The following is a 7027-nucleotide window of genomic DNA, read 5'->3' as shown; positions in this document are numbered from 1 at the left end:
GAGTTAAACTAAAGAGCAATGTTCTGTGTGAGCTCTGGTCCCCTGGAGCTTGACTCTGGAGAGACAAGACAATGACTGACCCCTCAGTCTCCCTCTCATCTGGGTGCCATACTTTTGTCCCCTGCTGCCTGGTATGCCACATTATGCATTTAATACCATCAGGATGGCTTTGACCTTGGGAGTTCATAGCAGAACGGGCACCATGAGAGGCTCCAAGGTGATTGGCCTTTGTCCCATTCTTTGCAGGGATGAGGCTCTGTCTGGTGCCTCTTCCATTCTGGGGAATGTGTAGGGGTTGTGTCCAGAGGGTCTGGGGGGAATTGCAAATACCTGAGTGGACAAGGAGGCACAGGGGGAGAGGGAGAGAAAAGGGCGGTTGTGTGTTCAGGTTTCCCCTGTGGGATGAAAGGTGCAATAAGGTGTTTGAAAGGCTGGCAATTTCTCTCCTCTTGTTCTATGAGGAAGGCGTCCTGGATTGGGGAATGGCCGGGAGTTCACGTGGGGGGGCTGTACGGCAGGGGTGGGGTGGGGCACGCCTGTCTGCATGCACTCAGTGCATCAGCTCACCAGTTTGCACCTGTGCGCCCCCCAGCTGTCACCATTCCACTGAATCAGTGCATTCATTCTCTCTCTTCAGTGCTCACCTCCCTAGGTGATCCACCTACTGAGGGTAAAATAGGCCCAGGGCTGGCTCTGCAGTGGGCGCCATTCTCTGCCGCCCTCTTGTGGCCGCCGAGCCCTCCGCAGGCTAATTCTGAGCAGCTTCTCCTCATGTCCTTGGCGCGGAGTCCCTCGCCCCCTGGTGGAAATTTTATGTATCACAAGAAGCGTTCTGTGCTCCTCCAACCTCATCTTTCCCCCCATCGCCCCTGGTTTCTGGGGGCACTCAGGAACTCCTCAACACTGGGAAAGTCTTCTGGGGATTTCACCCTCTTTGCCATTGCCTGAGGTGTTCAGTTGTGCTTGTGTGGATGTGCGGTGGAGACAAGCGGCTAAGATCAAGATACTGAGCAGAGAGAGCAATGTCTCTTCCTCCTTGGGTTCCATCTTCAACCTCAGCTTTCCAGGGTCGTCGGGAGTTGTCAAAGAAAGACGTCAGGGCAGTGACATCCTGGAGAAAATGGGTCTGGAGCAGACCAGGCATTAGGGTCTAGATTCCGTGAATTTGCACCTGAGCTCAGACCAACAGCTTCTGCAGCAGATGGATTGGCAGGAGACAGGGATGCTGGAGGAGATGGCATATGTGACAGATGCTGACAGGACTCCTTATCTCTAGCTCTGGAATCCCCTCTCCCACCAGGCTGCCCTGGGCCCTCCCCTTCTAGTGTTCAGTGCTCAGTCCTGACTGCCTGTCCTTGGGGAGACACCCAGGGGGCCAAGTTACATTGTGGGGGGCAAGAGGGGAGAGAAGGAGGGAGAGACAGCAGGTAATGAGGGAAGAGGAGGGTTGGGGTCTCATGAGCTGGGGTCTCATGAGCTGGGGTCTCATGATCCCTGGGGTGCTGGGAAGGCTTGGCAGGGGACACGGTCCTGGGGGTGAGGGAGTGAGTGTGGGGGTGGGAAGGAATATTGAAAGGGATTGAGTTGTACTGAATAAGGGGCTTATTTTGGGAGAGCTGGTGACATAGGAGCCAATGACTTTATGGAGAGCTTCCTGTGTGCAAGGAAGGGTTACAGGTGCCTGAGGGATGAAAGAGGGACACACATATTTTCTGTCCCCTTTCCTGTACTTGAAGACCTGTTGCACCTCCTCCCTGGACCGGTGGCCCCACGTGTGTCTGTGTGAGGCCTGCAAGGAGCCACTGGGTGGTGCTGGCCGGGATGCAGAGGCAGAGCTCCCCAGCTTTCTGTTCTGCTCACCCCCACAGCCCCTCTGGCAAAGCACCTCCAGTTGGCTTTCTCCTCTCACAGAATGCTCTAGATGCAGAGATACCTGACTGAGGGGACCTGGCGTGCCCTCCCTTTCCAGTGGCTCCCAATGGATGGAATGGGGAAGGTCAGGGCCAAGCCTCAGGGTCTGACCAGTCAGCATGGCAGGCAAGGAGGAGACCTGCATCTAGGGCCATGGAGAATGTTCTAGGAGGAGCAGAATGCTGCAGTTGTCTGTCAGCCACCCACCTTCCACACAGAGGACTGCCAGGCACGTCCCTCTCTGTGCCTTATGTGCCAGCCCAGCCCTGGATTCCTGGGACACGTGGGGAGTGAGGCAGAGAAAGGGAGATATGGACACAGGAACAGGGAGAGAAAGGCCCAGCATTTCATGCCCAGAGCAGCAGAGGAGAAAGATAAGACAGAGCCGCTCCTAGGACCTGGAGAGCCCAAAGACCCAGACACGAGTCATCAGAGACAGACAGTGGGCAGTGGAACAGAGACAGGGAGACAGAGCCAGAGACAGGCTAGAGGATAGAGAGGAGCCTCCAGACAGCAGAGCAAAGGATCCAAGACAGACACAGAGAGACACCCAAGGGCCAGAGATAGTAGAGACACATGGACTCAGAGACAGGTGGACCCAGAGCCAACGACAGATCCAAGGACAGGGGGTCAGGGTGAGGAGACAGCCAGAGAAGTGGGCACAGAGAGGGAGGGAGACAGAGAAGGGAAAGGAGGAGGTGGGGGCAGCCTGGGAGGCAGGAGAAAGGGGCAGGTAGAGGTGCAGGGGTGGGTGCAGACTCTGAGTCAAGGGCTCTGCTGGCCTCTCAGGACCTGGGGCTCTGGTGGGAGAAGAAGCTCGTGTGCGTGTGTGTGGATGAACCTGGTGGCTTTACTCCCAGGTGCTCTCTGCAGGACTTCTCTGGAAGGTTCCCTCTCCACCCTCCCTCCTGCTGCTACAGAGACTCCTTGGGCTCTAAGTGTCACCAAACATCTGGATTCTGGTTACTTCGAATGTCACTTTGAGGAAGAAGGGGGGGGACCTATTTCCCTTTCAATTGCTTGAGTTAATGTTCTAGGGGTCTCCCCTGGCCCTGATAGGAGCTGGGGGAGCTGATCTTTGCAGAGCCCCCAAGAAAGCCTGGGGGAAAAGGCAGGGCCCAGCTGCCATGCTAAGTCTTAGGTCTTCACACCCTTGGATGGATGCTTCATCACGGGTCCCTTAAAACCTGGATACAAGCATGTACACTGGCCTCAAGGTCACCACTCTCTGCCTCATTTTTTTCTTTTGTGTTTCATAAGTGTATTTCTGGGGACCCTTTAGTGAGGAGCTGCTTGAAGGCATTGATCCTGACTGCTCAGAACGTGTCTACACTGTTGACCCCAAGTTAATGGACAGTCACTAGTAGGTTATTTTGCTCATACTGTGCCTGGTGCTTCTTCAGCTCTCAACGCAGACCCAGTCCCAGGCCTTAACCTCTCCTCCCTCTCCTCCATGGGATCCCTAACCAGTGTGTCCAGCACCTTCTCCGGGGCTTGTCAGCCTCCCTTGTCTGCTTGCCTCAGTTTCTCTTTCTCCTTGGCCCCTACTCCCCAGCATGGGGTGAGCCAGGCTGCATGAACCCTGAGAAATTAGGGCTGAGCTTAGGTCCCTTTGGATGGCAGCACTGTGGGGGGAGGGGAGGGAGGCAGTGTCCTTATCCATGTAGGGGCTCTGGGAGCCCAAGGGGGGCACTGGGAGGGAGTCTGGGGCAGCCCTGGCAGCAGCCTCACCCTCTCAGCTTTCTGGGCCCATCCAGCAGCAGCAGCTCCTGAGAGGGGCCTGGGCTCAGCAGGAGTCAGGTGAGAGGGAAGAGGTTCCTGGAGCCCATATGCAGCCCCTCCCTGGCCTGGCTCCCCTCCTGCTGTACACCTGCCTCCTTCTCTCTCTGTCTGCTCCCTGCCCCTCCTCCCTGCAGCCCTGTCTGCTTCCTTCCATCCTGGCCTCCTTCACTTTCATTTCTGTCAGCACATCTGTCTGTCTGTGAGCCTGTCTGTCCCTCTGACTCCAGATATTCTGTGGTCTGAGATGTCCCAGGACTGGGGCTGCCCTCACCTCCCCCTTCTGGCTGTCCCCCTCCCTGTGTCCCTCACTCAGTGTCTGAGGGTCTCTCTTCCCATCACATCTGTGTGAGTCTCACCCTGTGAACCTTTCCCTATCTCCTGCGCATCTCCTCCTGTCTGTCTCCTGTGCTGCCTCCCCCACCCCTGCTCCCTCTCTGCCCTCCCTCCAAGCTCTCTCCCTGCTTCTCTTATCTCTGTGTCTCTCAGCCCCTTCCCTGTCTCTGGCTCACACCCCTGCCTCCTTTCCTCTTCCCTCATCCCCCATCAAGGTTCAGATACTCTATGTGACATCACCTAGATGGGCTCCACCTGCTTGGTTCCCCCACATGTCCCCTCCTCCAGGAGAGACTTATGTCCCCAACTCTGCATACTCTGCACCCCCAGCTGTGGACCAGTTCTTTTCCTTCTTTTTTTAAAAATTTAAATGTATTGTAATAAGTCCCTGCAATAGGAGGAGAGATGAAGGGTGGGAACATGCAGGGGACACAGGAACAAGGTGACATGGCCAGGGCCACAGCTTCTCTCAGGGAGCAGCAGGATGAGAAGAAAAGGTCAGGGATGGAGTGGGGTGGACAAGCGATGAGGTCACTGTGGCTCCAGTCTGTCTACTTACAGAAATGTCCTGCAGTGACTGGATCCCCCTTTTACCCTGGTGCCTTAAAATTCCATCTCTTGTCCTGCCTCTGCCACTAGTGGCTCCTTATTTTGTTTAAAGCCTGAACCCAAACATTCCCATCTTCTGAAGGTAGTACCCTTGTCTTCCCTGCTTCTTCTCCTTCTGTAATCTCACCTTTTCCCCACTTTGGGACAAAACCTTTGATTCCCCTCCTTCCTCCACCCTGCCCCCCGTAAAAAACAAGAGAACTAAGTCCCCAGGAGGGGCAGCAGACAGTAGTTGGGAGGGGTGAAGAAGGAGGAGAACAGGGAGCATCAAGGAGAAGGCTCACAGATCTGGAAGGGCAGGGCAGGGGGTACAGAGAGGAGGGAGGTGAGGTCAGTGGCCTCCCCTGTCCTCTGCCACACCTGCCCACTGTCCAGAGGCCTTCAGTGTTACCGGGGGGACAGGTATGTGGGATCAGGTCTCCCAGGCCACTGTCACCGCTGCTGTCCTTGGACAGAGCTCACCGGTACCTCTGCTGCGGAGCTCACAGACATGGTGATGTCCTGGCAGCGCACCTGCACGTGGTCGGAAATAGAAGCTGCGCTTGGCGTCTTGCCACACAAGTGACCCTGCAACTTGTCCTCCTGTGGTTCTGTGTGTGCTGCAGTGGATCATTCAGAGGAAAGGCTGCCACACATGTCACATGTGAAGGGTCGTCTGAGGAGTGCAGGGTGAGCATGACTGATGAGGTGATCCTGTGGGAGAAGTTCTGGCCACACTGGGAGCAGTTGTAGGGTTTGTGCACTGTGCCCTCCTGTCCTGTGCACACACGTGGTAGCTCACAGGGTCCTTGTGCTTGTAGTGCTGGTGGCATACAGGGCACGGGCAGGGCTCCTAGTCTGAGTGCCCCAGCTCCTGTGGTTTCAGATGGGAGACTTTGGGAAAACCTTGATGTACCTTTCACAGGTGTCCTTCCCCCTGATGCGCTTTCCAGAGACAGTCACTGCCACCTTTGGCACTTGTGCCCCTGCGGCCTCTACACCCCCCCACCTCTGCACCTACCCCGGTGGCTGCACTCAGATGGTATCACTCAGGAGGCTGGGGGCACCACTGTGGGCATCTCCATAGCACCTGGGAGACATGGCCAACCTTGGCTCCCATGTGGATGGCCTCTGCCTCCAGAGCTTGTAGCTAGCTGTTCTGGAACTCCTTGGTGCACAGGGCACATGTGTACGGCCCCTTGCTCTTTGTCTTCTTCTTCCAGACAGATGAGACCTGGGCGACCATGGATGAGACCCAGGTTGTGGCTATGAAGGCGGGATAAGACCCAGGTTGTGGCTGCAAGGATGGTGGCAGCAGAGATGGAGCATGGCTTGTACAGTAGACGAGGACACCACTGATGGTGGCAGTGAGGGCTTCAGAGACTCTGTGTCCACTGTGGAGGTGGCTAGGCCGGGAGTGTAGCAAGAAAGGCAGGGGCCGTAGCGGCAGACTCCTGGGCAGCAAGGAGAACAGGAGCAAGTCCACCTGGAGGGGCTGGGCTTCAGGGGGCTAGGGAATGGCTGGGGGCCCTGGCACTGCCCAGAATGGACTCTGGGTGCAACAGCCCTGGGAGGCAAAGAAGGGGGTCCAGAGCTCTGCCCCAGCTTGCAGGTATGCCCCTGAAGTGGCTAGAAGGAGTTCAACAGGCTGCCCACTCAATGGGGCAGGGAGGCTGGGCAGTAGCCTGCAAAGAAGCAGAGGGATCAGGGCCTCCATAAAGGTGGGGACTCCAGGGCTCAGCAGGGGCTGGAGGCACGAGTCCTGCAGTGCCCAGTCTCAAGGCACATCCCTGGCCTGTTGGGCTGGGCCATGCCTAATGCAAGGCTCTAGGGGCTCCAGGCTGCCAGCACATAGCTGTTGGTAGTGGGAGATAGGGAAAGAAGTGCCTAGGCTAGTTCTTCTCATTACCTGGCGATTGGGGGTCCTGGCCTTCCACCCAGCATCACACTCTCTGCCCAACAGGCAGTGAATAGCATAGGGAGAAAGGAGAAGGGATTGCTCTGGGGACCAGATGCAAGGATAGACAGACCCTGGCCCCTGCACCTGCCCTTTTCCCTCAGCAGATGCACATCTGGGGGAATCCCAGCTGGAGGCAGGGGAGACAGCCTAGGACTGTTGGAACAGAAACAGATCAAACACCCATTACCCCTCCCCTACTGCTCTGTCATGACAGCCATCCTGCCAATCCTGCCTGTCTCCTTTGCTTCTAGGAATTCTGGCTCTGCAGTCTTGGCTGGTCACTCATCCCCTACCCAGCATAGTGCCTGGAACACAGGAGGTGATCAGTTAGTGCCCTTGGTCCATGTCTTCTGGAGGTGTGTTAGGGCAGGGTCAGTGTGATTTGTAGGTTTTCCTCAGGTGTAGGCTCTTCCTGAGATCTGGAGCAATTCTTTCTGCTCCAAGTTTGGAGCA

This window comes from Ailuropoda melanoleuca, chromosome 16 (assembly GCF_002007445.2).
Source record: "Ailuropoda melanoleuca isolate Jingjing chromosome 16, ASM200744v2, whole genome shotgun sequence".
NCBI lineage: Eukaryota > Metazoa > Chordata > Mammalia > Carnivora > Ursidae > Ailuropoda > Ailuropoda melanoleuca.
The sequence above is the reverse complement of the archived record's forward strand: the minus strand, read 5'-3'. Positions refer to the sequence as shown.